The sequence below is a fragment of the Monomorium pharaonis genome, chromosome 1, assembly GCF_013373865.1.
Source record: "Monomorium pharaonis isolate MP-MQ-018 chromosome 1, ASM1337386v2, whole genome shotgun sequence".
In the NCBI taxonomy this organism is placed as follows: Eukaryota; Metazoa; Arthropoda; class Insecta; order Hymenoptera; family Formicidae; genus Monomorium; species Monomorium pharaonis.
In genome coordinates this window covers 17,223,679-17,244,801 of record NC_050467.1, presented here as the reverse complement: position 1 = coordinate 17,244,801, position 21,123 = coordinate 17,223,679, and the positions used below count along the sequence as shown (strand labels likewise).

Here is a 21,123-nt window from a genome sequence, read left to right as displayed (position 1 = left end):
CGCGAGGATTCTGCTCATCTCAGAATCCCTTGTCGGCGGAACTTTATTCACTAACCGAATAACTGCTGCGACCAGACGCGATCAATAGCGGATACCGTTTCGGTAAACAGCGAAAAATTTCGTATTTCTGTATCACGCGCGCGCGCGCGAGAGAGCAGAGGGAGAGAAAGAGAGAGAGAGAGAGAGAGAGTGTGTGTGTGGGGTGTGAAAGAGAGAGAGAGAGAGAGAGAGAGAGAGATTGCGTCTCGCCAATATGGGGGGCTGGCTTTTCAGCTTCCTTGCATACAAGATCCGCTCGAGTGAGACCCTGATACGCTTGTTGTATGGGGAACTAGTACTTAAAACGCTTGCTCGTCTCTCACGAGCATATACTTTTCGATCGATCCGTGGAACATATATTTTCTTAATAAGAGTATATATTGAAACGCTGGAGTCGCGAAATATCCGTCACAAAGCGATTTGGGGTAGCAATCGCTCGCGTCTTTCGTTACCGATAAGAGAGAAGCTTCATCGTGTTGCACGTGCTGCTGTACATACACTGATTTTTGTAAAAATTACCGCGCTTTGCAATATCGCCGCTAACGAGATGTAAAATGATCCGCGAGGGAGGATGGACTTGCAGGTGTGCATTGTTCATGTTACGCAAAACGTATACGTGTGTGTGTGTGTGTGTGTGTGTGTGTGTGTGTAGATAGGAGCGCACGTTGATGAGTGCATGCATGAAAGCAAGTAAATCTCGCAGTCGTGGTTCACTCGCAGACTGCTAAATTACCACTCGGGTTAATCTGCGTATGAACTGATTGCGTACTCTTGACATGCACTGCGGAGAGATGGAACATCTCATAAAGACACGTACCTGCTTATTTGCCCTCGTGTCCTCGAGGGGGAGAGAGAGAGAGAGAGAGAGAGAGAGAGGTAACGACGGTCTTGTCGAAGACGATGAAAAAAAAAATGGCAGAAACGCAAAACGCGACACGTAGAGAAAGGAACTTCTTTGTATTTCGTAAGAATGGGGCATGCGTTTAATTTTTGTTTCGCGCGGTACGCTCGGTTACGTAGCTCCACAAAGAATTTATGGAAAAATCTAGTTTTGCTGAAACGTCCATTTTAAAAGGAGGTGGTTTCTCTAAGCTGCACACAATGTATCGTTTGAACAAACCACGGGGCTCTCTCTCTTAAAAGAGTGACTCGTTATTTTGCAACTGCTTTGGAAACTACTTGGAAAAAAAGAAACAGAATTTGTGGATAATTAACAATTATGATGTTAAATAGAAGGTATCTCTTGTAACTTCCGAGCTTATTCATCGGAGATTTTTTAAACCTATCGGGTTATCGATTAACCGGGCTATATTTATAGGCACTCTCTGCAGTAAGATATTAAAATTTAAATATTTTTAATACGTTCCTCACACACGCGCACGATACTTCATATATTACAAAGGCTTATATTAAATATATAATTTATTTCTAAATACGCCCCACTGTCGCCTTTGTCCTAGATTTTTTGTAGAGAGAAGAGAAATGTTTCGGGTGAATCCCTGGATCTTCGCGCCGGCCTTCTTGAGCTGTCATCCTGTTGGCCGCTTTCAAGCTATTTCCCCGTTTTTGCACTAATCTCGTAATCAATCAGCAATTCAGGGAGTCACGGGGTTTCGGCGAAAGTTGATATTGCGGTAGGCTAGAAGTCGATCTTCAGAGAGAAACTAAAACGGACGGCGAGTCGCCCGTTTACTCCTTTTACTACTGTGTTGCAGAATTCTCTGTCTCTTTTTTGTATTCCCCGAAGTATTTTATCTCATATTGCTTCGTATACGCACAGGTTTGCCGGTGAAATTGTACCAGAGGAGTGAGAAGTAACCCTTTCGTGCCAGAATTGGCAAAAAACTCTCGGTACGTCTCTCGAGGATCAGATCCTCTTTCGTCCAATAATGGCTCTATTAATTGCAACATATAGAAGTTCCTGCGCGTACGAAACTTCTCCGAGGAACTTCGAACGTCGATATTGGTACAGCTCTAGTAGCCAGCATTACTTTAATAACGTCAAGATATTGATTACTGCGATATATGTATGCACTTTTAAATTAAATGCACGTAGAAATTGGTGCAAAACCGTCTGATAAGAGGAGATCCATGTAGGTATCTCGAGGATTTTGGAAAGTTTGGTACAGATATGAAGTTTGATGTCATAAAAGTAGTATATAAGTAACATTCAGGTGCCAGTGGGCCAAAGGATTGGAGTTACGAGGTTTCTTTTTCTTCTTTCCTTGAGATTTACTGATATTTTTTCCGCAATATTTATTTTTTCTCTTCTGAGATTGTTTTATGTTTCTACAAAGGGCAAACATATTTTTCTACATTTATTTATTTGTTTATAAAATAAAGATAAAATAAAGTTGAGTATTGAAATAAATTAAAACACATTAATTATTTCTTAAATAAGTACCGTTTAATTAGTTTAATAATAACTATAAAATTTTTTTTAAGACTTGGACTTGGACAGACTGCTAGTTTAGCGGCCAGACTGATTCAGTGAAGCTTTGGTAATTCGCTAATATCTGTTACGCGCCTGCAGTCATTCCAAACTTTAAAATCTTGTAACTGCAACCCTTTGACATTCAGCTGAATGTCACATATTACTTTTAATATCAAAGCGAAAATCGAAAATCCACGAGATATACACACCTGGATTTTCTCTTGTGAGGAAACTGAAACAATTACATGTCATCACAGAATGAAAGCTAATTTTACGATAAAACGATATTTCTCATATCTTATAATTATAATTCACATACCCAGATTACCAAGCGTGATGTAGCATTTTGAGCAAACTAATGCATTGCATGTTTTGTTATAGATTTGCTATTTGTTGACATCAAAATAAAACACATTACGAATTCAGCAACATGATTACTTATACATGCAATCAGTTGAGGACATTTAAAAAAGGAAACGGTCAGCAATAATGGTACATTATATTGTTTGCGATATAGCAGCAACATGGCAACAACGAATGATCGATAACAAATTAATGCTGACACGTTGCTATCAATTTACCATTGTTAAAAATAGAATTTATATGAGTTCAACAGACATAATGCTGTTTCATCTTGTTCCGAGTTTGTCTAAATTATAGTTGCTGCACGATTGTTGGCAACATAACTGCAACATCAAGACATTTGGCTATCTGGGTACATCATAATTATATATACATTTTGTGACGATTAGTAGTAACATAATTAATTAACATTTGACATCTCTATTGCAAAATCATGATCATTTTGAATGTAACACGTTTGTTCACAAGGTTATAATTTCACAAAGAGTAATGATACTGGGGATAAATCCCACGTGTCGCGCTAAATAGGCTATTAACGATAAATGGATATATCCTTTAGACAGCGCGCCATTTTAATGGAATCGCGCGTTAATTAATATTCTACTCCTGCTAAAATCTGCTTCTCCGAAGGCTGCTCGCGTACCTATCAGCAAATTGTATTTTAGCGTCTATTAGCGATGCCCTGCAACGTCGTGCAGCCAACTCGACACTAGCATCCGCATTAATACGACGAAAAGAGAGAGAGAGAGAGAGAGAGAGAGAGAGAGAGAGAGAGAGAGAGAGAGACGAGTGTAAGCGAAAAGTAACAAAGGATCGCTGGCGTTCAGAAAATGTAGTTACTCACTGCAGGAAGAGTGATAGTGCTTCCGAAGTATTGCAATAAATTAAGTACGGCGTGTTCATAAAAACTGATATACTGCCGTGGATTAACTCGAAGGATATCCCAAAAAGGGAGGATCATTAGGAAGAAAATTAGAGAATTTATATTACGAAGAAAAGAAATTATATTCAATTTAAATCTTATTAATTTTCTACGTGCTGGAGAATTATCTATAATAATTCAGGCATATTTCTCTTCTTTTATTCTCTCAGGACGTGTAATCTTAAAAAAAGAAGATATACTTGTGGCCCTTACACACTTATTGCAATCATCTTATTTCAGTCGCGATCTCTTATTGTTTTATCGTGCTTTGTCCACTCTGTGCGAGTCTCCGATTATTGTACAACAGGACGAGGAGGAAGAGGAGGAAAAGGAGAAGGGAGAATGCATTTGAAATTCACGCTTAGGAGGGGAAAAATTTGAAAACTGATCGGGCCTTCTCCGACACTGGCAGGTTCAACATGGCAAGTAGTACATTGGAAAATTGCGAAAGCGAAGGAATTACGTGAGTGAAAAATTGATCGGAGGTTTGACAGCGTAGCTCGTCCTCCCGCGGGACCACAGCCAACCTTGTTCTACCTGTTCTTCTGTCTCGCGCATATCCTGTACTCGCACGGATATCTCCCGAGGAAAGAGGAGAGGCAACTGCAATAAAGGGAAATAATCCCAATACTTTCTTGAACACGTTAACCTAGAGGGCGCATATCCAAACGTATATGTTACATTCATCATAGAGTGGATATAGAAGCGCTATACTTGCGAATTATTTATCATATATATATATATATATATATATATATATAATTCTTGTTCTCTCCATACTTAATGGAGCTATCGCTGATATTATCAAATTTTCTATTTTTTTTTCAACTTTCATATATTTTTTATAACAATTGTTATTTATTTCTTTATTTTGAATGCAAGGCTTTACCTTATATTAATAAGTAAGAAATATAAGATGTTTGTTAAAACGTGATTCTTTGAAAACTTATAAAAATGTAATATAGGAAAACTCTCTATAATCTCAAGACCTTTAGATTATAAAGTATTAAATTTGATGGGGAAAGGAATCGATATCGCGTTAAGTTGAGATGAAGAGTGTTTGCGTATGTTCATTTTTTAGCTGGTAACGTTTTAAGTATGAGACACTACCGCACGATACATAGGTATTACTTAACATGTATGGAAAACGGGATTGGGCAGTATTTTAATTTCTAATGTCGTAATTAATTTGAGTGCTGCAGAAATAGAAAGACGTCGATTTTTTATGTATGTACGCCTTTTCGACTTTCGCTATTGATTTCAGATTAAATCAAATAATTCATCAAGTAAAATGGGATCTTCTTGGATGAAAATATCAGCCTTAAGGGGGTCTTCTAGTTTGAAGGACCGTTTTAAAGACTATTTTTATGCATTTTTTTCGAAACTAAAAACATTTAGATTTAGCATTCTAGATATGTGATTATTACTTTTTTTTAAATAAAAATATTTAGTTTTTATTATTAATACATATAATAAAACAGATATATTTTTTATAAATACAGTTTATTTAAAAAATCTTGTTTACATTATCCTTCATACTGATCTGACATCAACGAGAGATCTAAGGTTTATTTTAATTTAGACAAATATAATTATCGTCGTGGAACTAGAATAAATTATTTATTGTAATGCTAAACAAAATGAAGATTAATTAAAAATAAAAAAATTTAATTTTTTTAGACTTTTGTGAGCTATAAAAATTTTCAGGATATTAAAAAGATCTTAATTTTGATCACAGGTACAAGTATTACGAATATTTTGGTTCAAGGTGAAAGTCAATCGATTCAGTAATTTTTGAAAAAAGCTTGCACAAGTTTGAAAAACATGGTTTTGAGAAAAATGTATTTAAAGCTTAACCGCATATTGTTTGGTCCGTTGCGTCTTTCAAAACAACGAGAAACTGTTTGAATTCCATTAAATTGCTTTACAGGTTTATTCTTAAGAGTACAAAAACTGAGAAACTAAAAAAAATCGATTTTTTTTACCCGTAAAACTAGAAGTTCTTTTCAATGATAAAGATTCTCCTTTTTCCCCTAAATAAATTAAATTTCTTATATGATATTTCTACAGCTATCTTCTATCTTCTAGATTGCACTCAAAGAAAAAAAATTGTATTAGCAACTATAAATTTACAACCAATTTGAATACAGCATCTCAACTATGTATAGTTGTAACAATAAGTTACAAAAAATTATAATTGGAAGAATTATAAAAAAATTGTAATATAAACATCGATAACGAAAAAATTGAATCGCCTGAGATTCAAACTTTAGGATTCTTCATTTTCATTCTTAGGGTGTTACGTCACAATTGCTGCATTGCTTATAATTATTCCAATTGTGTACTCAATCATTCGTACGTAAATTTGAAAAATATAATTATTATATTAACTTATTTGTGTAAATTCTATAATTATGCAACCCTGGCTGAGGTATTTTTTTTGTAATAAATTAATTTACAGTTTTTCGGGGAAGATAGGAAAGGGAGGGGATTTTAAGATGCTCTCGAGCATCGAAAGAAAATTAAATTTAATAAAAAAAAAAATTATATCCATTCTTAAGATTCGATGTTTGACCGTTATAGGCGATTTACAACTCATTGATATATAAATTAATAGTTGCACAATTAATGTTGTCATGATGACGTAAACCAAAATTTTAGTTGCAATAACTATAACATAATGAACTACGTACAATAGTTCTACGAATAAAATTTGTATAGTTGTCACTTGTATAATTGACTATGAATTTTCCTCTAAAAGCCAGTTTCACGAACCACGGTTGGACTAATCAACGGTCAAAGTTATCAAAGCGACCAACAGATGTGAATACTTAACATTAAAGTTGACATTTATATTCACATCTATTGGTCAACTTGTTAACTTTGACTATCGGTTATTGTTCTAACCGTAGTTGGCGAAACTACTGGTAAGTGTGGAAATTAAGTTGTCACCAATGACTATGGTTAAAATTATCCATTTTAAAAATACACCCAAATACACAAAGCTTATACTTGTTGTCACTCTTCATTGATCGAGTATAGACTGAATGGCAGGAACGTCACGTATACATTTGTACAAGTCAGCGTGTGTATATATTGGGAGACTGGGATCCCTGGATGGCGATGTATGAATAGACGTTTATTCTGTCCTTCCCACGTGATTCCATCCTCCTCAAGCTTTGAAGTCTTCTCTTCGTCACCCTCTCTGCCGGCCGGTACCACGTTACCATCGTGCCACCCAACTTTGTTATCTCCGGCTACGTCCGTCAACCCCGTCAAACGTTTCCGTCGCTTTGTGCAACGCGTCGAGCGCGATGTCGTTCGTTCGTTCGTTCGTTCGTTCGTACGTACGTACGCTCGTTCGCGTTTGCTTTCCCTGGTGTCAGCTCCCGATGGTCCGCCGCCGTTGGTTGCCGTCGTCGCCGCCGTCTCGCAACGGCTTATCCGTTTAATTAACGAGACAATGCCGGGCCCGCAGATTGCACGCGCTAGGTCTTCGCGCACCAAAAGCCAACAATGTCGTTATTGTTCCCTCACCCTCGCCGCGCCCCAGTCCATTGCGCCCGCCGTGCCATATTATTTTGAAAAGTTTAACGGGCGTTCCAGTTAGCACCTCATTGCGCGATTGTTATTTCGATGGGATTCATCCCTCTTCGAAGGGCTTCGAGGCTTCCCAGTGCTGATCATTTACCAGGAGAGATCATTAAAAATATTCATCAGAAAAAAGATTGGGACTGCAAAAATTGAAGTAAATCAAAATAACTCGTATTTTTCATAATTTGTTGTTTTTTTTTGTATGGGCATGAGATGTACTCTCTTTCACTGAGAAAACAAAGTCTGGTACTTGTGACTGTAATTGGTAAATGGTAAAATAATTGTGATTAAGAGCTCTATTTTTCTAGTTTTGATTATGACGTTAGTGATACTAAACTTTATGTTATGTAGTTCTATCAATTATAACAGAATTTTATTATAAATTATAATAATTGAAAATATTAATACAATAAAATAACGAGAGAGAGAGAGAGAGAGAGAGAGAGAGAGAGGCAAAAGAGTGGTGTAGAGGACTCTGTTACGCTGAAGGTCTCCGATTCAATCCTGGCCAAAATCGAATTGTGTTTGTTATTATACGCTTATTCTCCTCTTCGATGGAATGGCAGGCCATCAAGAGTATTTATGTGTCTACAGATTTCTTTATCTCGTTCGGAACCGGCGTTAAACTGTAGGTTTCGTCTGTGTGCAATCTATAATACATGCGCACTATAGTATAGATATGCGTAATAGAGGAAAAATAGATTTTAAGCCTATTACACGAGGAAGAGGAAAAAGAAGGAAGAAATGGATGGGAAAAACAAAATAAACGTTTCTATGTAGTTAATGACATTATTATAGTGAATGTAACGATTTTTTAAACATTTGCTTATTGTTGACGTAGTAATAATAATTATATTTTGCTAAATATAGTTAAAACAACCATAAATGTATAATTGGCACTGAAAATGATTATAAATTGTAGTTAAATTATGGTAATTGCACGCATTTATTTTTTTACTGTTTAGACGAAACAACATAAGCTTCTAGAAACACATTTTAAATCACTCTTTCACTCGTATTTTGAAATGCTCTTTATGATTTAAGGAATTTGTGACCTAAAAAAAGCTTGAGAGAAAAAGAGGGAGAGAGAGAGAGAGAGAGAGAGAGAGAGAGAGAGAGAGAGAGAGAGAGAGAGAAATAGAGATAGAGAACTACTGCTTTAAACGAAACTACTTACTTTTGCACCAGAACGTGCATGCATTTTCCGTGCTACGCAATAAGAGAACCAGGCCGTGGCGTACATTCCGCAATTTGCGTCTCGCGGGCAAAAGGGAACGTTCGTAAAAACACGTCTCGCTCGGATTTCGCGGATGCTTTTGCGGTCGTTGTACGACATTGATATATCGCAGTTGGTTTTTTTTCCATTTTGCATTTATCCCTGTCGTCGCAAAGAAGTCACCGGAATTAAAATCTTTAACGCACTGAATATAAATTCGGTAATTAGAGAGAGCCGTTTGATACCGTTGGACAGCCACCTTATCTCATCCAGATACGCAGCTTCAGAAATGACAACAGAAATGAAAACATAGAAAGAAAATTCTTTTCATCAAGATTACCATTACGTGATCATGATACTAAAAAATTTGGATGTGGGCTTAAATAATCTATAAATAATTTAAAGAATTTTGCCGGTGCGAATATTTGTTATTATTAGGCAAGGTGACCTGGAAAAGGGTCCGTCAGTTTTTTTTTTTTTTTTTTACGACGAAACACTCTGTATACTAAGCGAATTTTTATTTCTAGCGTGGGAAACTTTTTGTTTAGGAATGAGAATAGCGATAGTGGATGGGAAAGGTATGAAGTGGTTACCACAAAGGCGAGTATGAAGGCGAAATTGCACGTTCATCGTATTTTTATCCACGTCGGACCGCGCTGGTACAAAAGAGAAAGCGATTTTTCTGGATTTCCTCGATGCACGCCAACAGTCGCCGCGCTGTCCGTTTCTCCTAGCGTAAAACCGCCCATATTACTGTTTGCTCACGGTTCGGTTTTACCGGTCCATTCCGGCGCGGGAATTCTTGGTCGCCAGCATATCTGCCGAATAAAATCCCCGCCAAACTAATTCACCATCAAACTGTCTAAAATTTTCACAGAGATTCGGACAGACATTTTGCGCTCTTGTTCCTTTCTATTTTCGATTGACTTGTGTAATGCAAAATCGTTCAAGATTATTTGTGGCTTGTCTGATTGGAAAATCCGCTGCTCGCGCGTTTCGAGTTGCTACGATATTCACAATATTACTGTCGAAAGATTGTTTAAATCGGCGTAGAATATTTGGAAAGTGATATTAGAATATAAAGAAACTTTTAAATTGTTATCTAACAATAGAACTATGGCTATAAAACGTCTTGACCTTTATTTTGAATAGAATATAGAAATAGCGAATGAAGAAATAGAATATTTTTCTACGTTATGTAAAACTTTTATTTAAAGGAACAAATAGGGTAAATTCGGGTAAGATGGCCATAGTTTTTTAAAATACAAAAAACTTACTTTTATTTTTTATTATTTTTTAATAGCGTTTGGTACATTACTTTACTGAAGCTTAAAGTATGTAAAACTATCGGTATTTAAGAAAAAATATTTAATAAAAATTTTTTATTATTAAAATATTGAACATTAGTCTTTCACAACTTTTAGGGAAAAGATGGCCATAGTATTATAGAACAGTTGGCTATACATTTTTTATGTGCTTAACATTTGTAAAATAATAAAAAAACTTATAATTTTACATATTTAGTTTTATTGCCACATATTATCACATATTTAATTTTATTTTTAAACATTTTTAACATTAAATGTTCACACAAGTTTATGATCAATTTAACTCATTGTCACTACTAAAAAAAACATGTATGATATATCAAATTTAAAATATTAGGGGCACAACTTAATTCTTGTCTTTTTTAAATAACATATATACATAAATACTTACTCTAAAAAGTCATGGGTTATCTCCGCTATCTTGTCCAAATTGTGAGAGAAAGATAATTATAGTATTTATTTAAAAAATAAAAAAGGAAATAAAAAGTATAATTACACATTACAATTTACATACTTTTGTTACGTGGGTAACGTTCATTGCGACAGCACAACTGTAATTTGTTCGACATTGTTGCAATTTCTAATGAACACGTGAAAAACTTTGCAGACAGTCAAAAGTAAAAACATGATATGACATCCACAATATCGTTATTTCGAATAGTATACGCACATAAACTACAGTAAATATCGATTATCTTTGAAAATAATTAGAACACATTATTTAGCAATTATTGGAGAAATTATAGCCATTGGCCATCTTTTCTGTATGGCCATCATACCCTAACGCCCTAACTTACCCTAATACATTTTTAACTCATTTAAAGATATGTATTTTTATTAAAAAAATAAATAAATACAAAATTAGAATATTAGATATGAAAATGAATAAGTAATAGCGTTTTAAATAAAACGCTATTACTTACTCCTGTGGGCATACCTGTATGGTAGTCATAATTCAGTAATAATAAATTTAAAAAATATAAGTTATTTTTTTATTCCGTACGTCTTTTCTTATTTCGAATCACAGAAAAAAATTGTTTTAATTTTATTTTATACAAAATATGTAAACTTGAAAATTAAATTTTTCTTAAAAATTATTATTTTTTGTTAAACTTGAAAAAAATTATAAAACGAAAAATTTAGAATTTGAATGTTATTACAAACATTGCTTTAAAATTGCAAATTGGATAAATAACGTTTGAGTTATTGTGGTTACCGTTTTGAAAAATGTTTTTAAAAAAAGTATTTGAAAATTTAATTGTATTTCTGTAATATAATTTTGCATTTTATTGTTTAAATAAATATATTTATTTTTAAAAGGGAAACATATTATATATTTATCTCTTTAAACAAAAATTTTACATAATATGTATGTAGAGAAAGATTCTATTTTCCAATTACTTTTAATGACTTTTAATTGCTTTCTAAATCTGTATAGTATTATTTATTGAAACAGTGCGTAGACTGATTTCAATTCTATATTTATAACTATCAATCAGTGATAATACGAATACTCCTTTTAATTGAGATTATTAAAAGAAAGTGAATAGTCATTGATGATTGCAGTTATAAGTAAAGTACTGTAAATTATTAAGCACCTTCAGTTTTACTGATTTAGATTTAGAAAATAGAATTCCATAATTTTTTAATTAAAAACCCATTATAATCTAGATAGAATACATAATCATTATACAACTGTCGAATTAATGTTAATAATGAAAATGTAATTAATTTTGTACAAGTAATTATTCACATCTTCATCTAAAAAATTTTCAAATATACGATAAAATATTTAACGAATGTTATTGATTAAGAGAAATATTTTTTAAATGTATGTTTAAAAAGTGTTTAATTAAATTATTATTTGTGTTTTTAATTCCAATTAAATGAAATAAATAAATAATTGATAAAGAATTTGATTTTGAATACTAATTACTCTTTGATTATTAAAATGCTTTATTGCTTTCTAGTTATATTATATTTTGTACCGCACGAGTATAAAATTAATTAGTATTTTAATATGAAAAAATAATAGAGAATTATAATTAATCATCTATATCTAATTTCGAAATTTGTTTTATTATTTCCCACGAGTTGTATTACCCCACGGGTATATCAACTATTACGCGTGAAAGGTTTTCACGCTCTAAGTGCAGAGTCTCATTCTCACGCGTTTCCACTCAACCGACATCGTTCAGCCGTCGATGAAATCTGACGTAACGAGGAAAGTTCGATAGGTTTTAAGTCAACGGCGAAAATACGTTAAGTTTACAGTCGAATACCGGATAGGAAGGACGCATTAACGTTAGAGAGCGTCCGATAATAAGAAAAGTCTCTGACATTCGTGGGAAGTGCTTTGAGCTCTTTGGAAGAGTAGCGTACTTTTAGAGTTTCGCACGAGTCCCCGTTGGAGATACTTGGCCGGTTTTTTTTTTTTATCGCAGGTTGCAAATACCAACGGAGAGTTGATCGAATTCTCGATATTACCAATGAATACAAATGAAGGCTTCATGCACGATAAATTTTTCAACAAACGTACGTGTTTTGCTCTTCAATTTCATTTTTTTAAAAGAGGTATCGATTTTGAACGCGCGCACGCGTCGTTCTGTTTATCCCTGTGATTATTTAAGGATATATGTGTCACATCTCAAAGTATTACTGAAAATGTAAACATTTCATAGATTGATTGTACTATTGCATTGGTAAAATTTGAACTTACTTTTTTTATTGGTTAAAAAATTATTTAACTTTTTGCTTGTTCTTCATTCTTATGAAAGTGAAATTACATTTTATATTACTTATTTGCAAATTTGATGAGAAAGTAGCATTACAAATTAAATCAAAATTTTTGTCTGTAGTAATAAAACTTATAAATATATCGCGCAATAGTTTATTTAAATTTACTTGTTCTCGTTTAAAAATTATTTATCTAAAATCGCAGCAAAATATGGTTATTTTTGCTGCACAAGCCATATATTATACGGTCAATTTTTCATTGTTTCTTCTTTGCAACTTGTTTCATGACAAAAATTTGATTATTTATATTTTTATTATACTTATAAAATTATATACTAGACTTGTAAAATTTTTTGATTAAGAAAAAAGAATAAATCTAAAAAGTGTCAACAATTTTTTAATTGTAATAATTCTTAGCTGATATTCTAAAACTAAAATAACTTTAATGTGATGCATGACAAAGTTGAAGGAAAATAAAAGATGCAAAAATAAAGCCTATAAATATATATACACGTTAAATAGTGTTCGTCGCATGTTTTGAACTACGTTGCTGCACCAATTTTAAATCAATTTATTAATTTTATTGCACGATCTTTCTACTTTAATGCTAGAAAATTTGATTATGTAAACTCTAAACTATGTTTAGGTAATTAATTTAACTTTAATAATCTGCATTATTAAATAGAGACTGAGGGACGACCGTGCAAAACTACGTCTATAAATCTATATACGTTAAATAGCGTTCGTTGCACCTCCTTTGAGGTGCAACGACGGCCGATTTTAAATCAATTTGAGTCTATCAGCCGATCTTGCTATTTTCACGTTTGAAAATTTGATCGTCTAAACTGCATTTAAGTAGTTAATTTAACTTTAACGATCTGTGCTGTTAAATGGAGATTGAGGGACGACAGTCTACGTTCGCGGCGAGAGGGTAGAGAGATAGGAAGGAAATTGGAAAAACGGGGGATATATCGTACAGCATCCGCGTCGAACACTGGAAGTCTCTCTGGAGTCTCTCAATATTTCAGAAAGTTTTTTCCGGGTGGGGCCGACTTCACACGTCGACAAATGCTTAGCCTTGCTTAGCCGTCTTTATCCCCGACCGACGTTTTATCGACGACCGTGCCGAAGTTTCGCTCGCTTTCTTCCTCCGCCGTTTATAATAGGGAGACCCACGGCGATTCAAAGAGGCGGCGCATTAGGGGCACTAAATGTGGCCGAGAGCGAACATTTCAACGTCGTATCCGTCGAGAGAGAGTTGTGCACGTATATGGAGTCCGTGCTCCGGAATTTCGTGCAAAACAGGGCGCACTGCTCCAGTGATATGCGCCATCAGGTTTATCGAAGCAAACTTTTACGCGACATTTTCGATGTTCCGGTGACTTAAGTCCTTATCAAGTTTAGGAGCGTCCAACAGACGGTTTTACAACTTGCGTCATAAACTGCAGAGGAATATGGGTCATAAGTGAGCAGCCCGTGGAAGTGGAGCGCATGTATATATGACTTTCATCCCTCAGCCGCGACCCGATGCGTCGTCGCCTTCTCGCGACGGCTCTGTCTTCCACTTCACGCGACCACGTTTTTATGACCGTTCGCCGTTGAGATGAATAAAAAAGAAATCAGATTGTCCATTACCCATCGAATAAACGCGCCTTTATCCCGTTATTTCGCGACGGCTAAACGGCGCAGTTACGGCCGTCTTATTCACTTTCCCGTAGGATAAGGCAAAACGTGTCTCTTCAATCTGCACCGCATGCCGTCGCTATATCGGAAACCGTTATTCCATTTTAATGGAAGCCCGGACTTTCCGGTCGTATAATTCAGCAGTTGTAAAATCGGCCGGTCTCGACGAAACGAACGGTTCGGACAATTTACAAAATCCCCATCCTCCTTCCCCCGAAACCCCTCCGGGCCGACTTTTCCCCGAGAATTTTATCAGCTGACTCGCGACACCGCCATCGCCGCCGGCTTCAGCCCCGTGTACATTTCATTTTAATGGCTGTGAACCGTAAGATTCCCCGCTGGCTGCCTGACTGGGCCGATTGCATTCGCGAATCCGTTTGTCGATAATGCGGCCCCCCCCCGCTAAGTGGAAAGTTAACGTTTTATACTTAAATGATTAAACTGTTTTATTCATTTTCCGAGACACCAGTAGCTATGCGAAAGATTTGTCGACAACAAACACAGCAGAGACTTTTAAGATCTTTTTTCCGAAAAATGATTCTTTCCAAAAATTTAATCGGCGATGGAATGGAATATCTGAAAAAAAAAAAGAAAGTAAAAGCTGAAAATGGAGGTAAAAAGTAAGAGAGCCTGATCTTTTTATTGAAATATATTCAACAAATAAACGATTTCGCTTACCTTTTTGAATAATTTGATATCATATGTGGAGTCGTTCAGTGAAATAATAATTATAAAATAATTCTTTTTATGTCACATGCACTGAGGAGGCTCCGGACCAGGGATTGAAACGTTTGCGGTATTATATTAACGTTCGGTAACCTTTATGTAAATCCGATAACCTTTTTTTTATGCCTTGTTATTCTATTCTATTGCAATATTTATAAAAACCCACGCATCGTCAGTCGGAGCGGTACACTTTTTAAATGTCTGATTTTTTAGGGGATATTCTTTTTTTTGTTAATACAAATATTTCGGTGCATATTTATAAATTTAACACAACAAACTTTTTAAAATTTGTATTTTGAGCATTATTAAATCTTCCTCTTTAAATTTTTGTGATCTTAAGATTTAAGTAATATTTTTCTTATTACTATTTTGACAAAAATAACAGATAAAAAATTAAATTTTATTTTTAATTTAATCTTATTTTACTATAAAAACATAAGAAGTAGTGAATTATTACTTTTCACGTAATGATAACGGAAACATTTTGTTCCTGTTTAGAAGTTATTGCTTAGAATCAGTAACTAGTAATGGTAACTAATTATTTTTTTCGACTTGGTCACGGTTAAATATTTTTAAAAAAATTCCAACCATAGTCATATATATTATATATTTCCTACATTTTTATACCGAATACGAATAATAGAAATTGGATTCAGTGTCCAATAAACTGCAGAAGACAATTAACATCGTTTGGCGATATTTTTTAAATTAAACTGTGATATTTTTCAGGAAAAGGGCAGAGACCTCTTACTTTTTTTATCTCCATTTTTATATTTTATATCTTTTTGCCCAGATATTCCACCTCATTGCCGACTAAATTTTTGGAAAGGGTAACTCTTTTTCCCTTTAAATATCAATTATAATCTAAAAATTTTGATTAGAATCCGAGTTATAAATCTTTAAAAGAGCAAACTGATTAGGATTCTTTTGGGACTTAGGCCTGGTTGCACCAATATTGTTTTGGTTTTAAGCAAGACTTAAGAATATATCTATTTTTCTCTCTAAATAAATGAAGATAGGCACATATTTGAGTCTCACTTAAAGTTAAAATGATGTTCGCGCAATCAAGCCTAAATGGATTAATTTAGCCTGATGTAGATTAGAAATTTCTCGTTAATGTTCAAACAACTCGGACAGTTCTCAGTTTTCTCTTCGTTTCTCGTCGAGAGGGAAACGCGGCGTAGTTCCGAGGCGTCTTGTGTGTACGATAGAAATCTAGCTGGGTGTAATCAAAATAGCCGAAGGGCGAGTTTCAGTAAGCTGATCAAACTGTAGTGTAGTTTCTATCCGCGCCGGTATATCCCGGCCGTTGGGTATCTCCCTTCAATTTCACTCCGATAACTTGTTAGCGCCGCTAACTGCTTCGTAAAATTGGCGTCGCGAAGTAAGTGCTTGGGGAATATTGAAAGCAACAAGGAAGAGCCGTTCCGCCCTACGGGAGTCTCGGCGCGGTGTAGCGCCGGAATTAGTGAGAGATTTTATAAAATATCCTTTACGGGACTCTCACCCGTTATATCGGGCAACGTAACGAGAGCATGATGCTTCCCGAGCATCGATTTAACGTCCGGACTCCTTGATTATTATTTATTACGAAAGGGCCGTACCGTCGCTAATGAAAACTAAATAATGGCCTGGTCTAATACGCGAGAAAAATGACTACTACCTTCGGTTAGTGCAGACATCTGACGAGGACTTCAATGTGCTTGAATGGAAAGTCCCGTCGTTCCTCTCTCGCTGGTATATCTGCCGAAGAAAGCGGGATAACGATATCAACCCATTATGAATTATTTTCGTTGGCTCGCGCGTGGGGTATTATACTTGTAGTCAGTTAACATTGTTTCGACATTCATTAGAGCGCCTCTCCTTGGAGAGTCTCAATATCGTTACGTTTCAGGATCCCACGCGACAGAATTTTAAGCCCTCGATACATAGATCGAGTGTCTTTGAACTTATTGTCAGTGTCAAAACTAGTGTAGCGGCTTTAGCACATAAAAACTCATTGAAAATACAATAAATATATGTTGTATTTTGAATGGTTTCGGAGTTACGGGATATTGAAGCTGCTTTCGAACATGATTTGTGTGAAGTAAATGTTATTTAATAATCCTTATTCTATTTAAAGCTTAAAAGCTGGTCAAAAATTGCTCGGCCAACTTTGACACAGTTTCTAATACGAATTAACAAATCGTTTCGGGCTTTTCACACAATTTATGTTCCCTCGCGAAAGCAACTTCAATATCTCGTAACTCCGAAACCGTTCAGCCTGTTTATTAGATATATTTTTGACTAGCCGTGGCCGAACGCCACCCATTGTATCAGTTTTGGCACCGAGTTCAGAGACACCCTATATACATACTTTTCGAGGTCGCCTAAGGTTCCGAGGGTACATAAGACCGGCGGGTATCTTCGGCACATATCTTGCGGCGCTCCTCTTTTTCCATTTCGCGCCTGCCAAGTGAATTCCGGGGAAGACTCATTTTCAAGTTGGGGAAAGTGCGCGCGTGTGGTGCACCAACCGCCGGGGACGAAGATTACCCAAGTTTCAAGGGGAGACTTACCAAGTTCTGCATACGCGGCCGCGTATATCATATGACCGCGTGCACACTCTTCCCCCCTTCCCTCCCCCCCCCGTCCCTCTGACCACTTCGATAAGTAAAATATTCAAACGATGCCTAGAACAAGTAATACAAGTTCCGTTACAGCAAAATGGTAGCCCGGAGAGACGGAAAATATTTTAGTATGCAGTTTCAAATCCTTAAATGCAGTTTTAAGTCTGAATTTGTACGAGACTTCACGAACTCCCGTAACACAGCTGCCATATTAAGCACGTACTAATCAAAATTCAAGATCTAATACAGTTTGCGCAGTTCTGAAGATTCTTTGGACTATATATCGCGATATGGATAATCGTACGTATTAGAAGGCCGTGGCTCGTATGTTCTTTGGGCATATACGATTGGTAATATGTACGATTTGCATCGTATTATGCTCTGCACAATAAGAATAGAGGAAGATCGCCGATACTGATATACCACTACGCTTTTGGATTATATTATTCAAGCAAAAATTAAAAATTCAAGCAAAAATTAAAAATCAAACTTTGAAAACATAAATATAAAGTATTAAAAGTGTTTTCAAACATGATATAGAAATTTTTATAATGTTTCAAGTTTTGCATTAATTAAGTTTTTCATGAGATAAGCCAAAATGAATACGAGAATAAAAAAATGAGTTTCAAAATCAACATAGCTGGCAGCAGAGCTGCACTTTTCTTTCACATGAGCCATCTGTACAAAATACTTACAAATTAATGTATATAAAGATTCCTAAAAGTCTGTCTTCTGTGTCCTTCTATGTTCTTTTAAAAATATTTTTTGTTGAAATAAATACTTTGTGCTATTCCACAAATCATAATATGAAATATACAAAAATCAGATTAATTTACTAATTTGATAAATCTAGAATTGTGTTTTTTATTTCATTCTATATAGTTTTTACTATAGTCTTTGTTTTATCAACAAGTAAACTATTTTACGTTGCACTTTAATTTTATATTTAAAATTGCATTATGCGTGAGATAATAAAAAAAGTAAAATATGAATAAAATAGTTTTGGAACATGTAAAATACTTTAATATTAGTTTAGTAAAATACTCATTATTATATTGTGTACTTAAACAATGCAACTTGCAAAAGAAAACCATGTAAATTTTATTTTAGCTTTTGTAGAATTCGTTTTTAGTGAATATTAAAAAGTTTATATTAAAAATGTAATTAATGAATTATTGATGTATATTAGAGAAGGCTGTGCATTTACATTTTGTTAATAATTAATATTTTAAATTGAAAACTTAATGATTATAATGTGTGTGTTGTCTGATTTTAGACTCAAAGTTATGAAATATTGATTACTTAATATGTTATTCACAAAAATATGACGATACTGCACAATGGATCAAAGAGAAAGCGATAGTACCGGAGGGATAGCAATGTGGCGCTGTGACAGAAAGTAGATTTTAAAAATTAATTTTTGTTTACAATATAATTCTTTTGTTATTATTATGACATATATTTACTCAAAGTACAGAGAGAAAATATTATAGATATACAAGTTATATGCAGTATGTACTTACAGCTACGCAACTTTTCCGCATATAGACTGCAGTACTGAAAATTTATGATACATGTAATGTAAACTATAGATAAAGAGATATAGATGTAGATTAAACAGAAGTACAATAAACATTGATTATTTTCTAGGATAAAAACTTAGAAAAAAGGTCATATAGACGTCTATTAAGCTTGTTAAAGTGTCACATTTAAAAGTGTCACATTTACATTAACAAAATTCTGTGTTGTTGGTTAATTTTGTATAATTCGAAATGTATAGTTACAAAGAATATGAAATATAAAAAGATATTCGAGTATTATTCAAGTATGAAGAACATATATTCAACGTGTGGTACGTTGAATTTTATAAAAAGAATGAGAAAGCATATGTAATTGAATACTAAAATGTACTTTGAAAGTTTTGAAATATTCAAAAATTAAAAAAACCTTCTAACAAATATCGGTTATTGTGTATTAGCATATTAGGGTTATTATATAACAGTGGGCTACTAAATAAATAATTCTGTAAGCGATCACGAGAATTTGTCGCCTAATAACGAAGATATTATACGAATAGTTATGTTACTTATATATTTTTACTTTTTTAATTATCAAAGCATAATTTTTAATTACTTTTTTAATTATCAAAGCACATGTTTTATCAATATTAATAAAGTGCAATGTTTAGTTTCCGAGAAATAAAGGGATCTTACTTTAGGAAATCTATATACGTTAGTGTATTGCCACTTTTTAAATGTATTTTATAAGAGTAAAAGGAAAGAGTGAGAAAAATAGTGAGGAATTGTTTTGTATAATATTAAGAAACGTTTAAGCTTTTAAAACGTCCAACGTCTCCGGAACATTCAACTTCCTGTACTGAATGTGTCTGCAATTCAAAATGGATTGAAAATTCCGTTAAGAAGAAATATCGGCTCTAAACTTGCGAAAGAAAGCACTTCTACCGCGGACTTCGATCTTCCGCAAAGCATTCTTACAGATTTCTGTCGTTCCGGGGATCAAAACGCACAAAGCAGATGGCGGAAAGGCTTTCGAGAATGAAAAAGAATTAAGAGAGAAGGAAACGGAGAGCGGAAGACTCCAACAGGAGAGGATTCTTTCAATTAGTTTTCCAAGTGGAGATTCGAGTTAACCAAGTTTCCGTCCGAATGTTCCGACTAATGATTACGCCGTTATACCACCTGGTCGGTAGAGAATGCCGAGTTCGTCCATTATGCAGCAAGTTAAACACATCCATATTGATAAGCTACTATCGCTCTTGACTTTTCCGCGGGAGCCATTTCGGAATCGCTCAATAAATCGAGGGTGTGCGAGCGTTGCAAATTATCGATTCCTCCGTAACAAACCTTGCCCGCTCTCATGCAAATTATTGAGATATATGTATATATATATTATATATATATATCGATTATTTTTTAAACTTTGTACTCCTTTCTGTATGCGAAGGGATTTATATCGTAGTGAAAGGAAAATCCCCGTCAAATGTTGTTGTTTGAAAAGGAGCAATGTTTCTGTGATCGATGACGAGTTACATATAGCCGACCAAAATCAAAGCAGGGACTGTTGACAGGCAAATATTTGTCAAACAGTATTCCGTACGTTGTAATTTGCCATCTATCTGAGTCTCTGTTAATTGAAGGATAGTAAGTCCAATTAATAGTCGAGAGGTTATCATCAGTCAAACGGCATTGCTTCCCATCGCTTTAAGATTCACAAGCGCTACGTGTAAATTGAGCGAAAATGATACTTACTGATGCTAATATCCCTTCAGGCGACAGATATCGAAATAAATAGTACAGAAGTCTTCGATTCTTCTTTGTACTTATTTACTTTTTTAAATAATGTAGTAAAAAATGAATTTCTATTTATATTGAAAACAATTTCTGTTAACATTTTTGGATTGAACTTTAACATTTCCGAGTGTTAATTTAACATAATTATGTGAATAAAATTAT

General features: G+C 34.5%; 1 protein-coding gene across 3 annotated transcripts in view; it reads left to right on the top strand.

The window, feature by feature from the left end:
- The window catches only part of LOC105832775 (complexin), a 174,850-nt gene that overhangs the window by 2,874 nt on the left and 150,853 nt on the right, over positions 1-21,123 (top strand). The gene's annotated exons all lie outside the window — the stretch shown is intronic.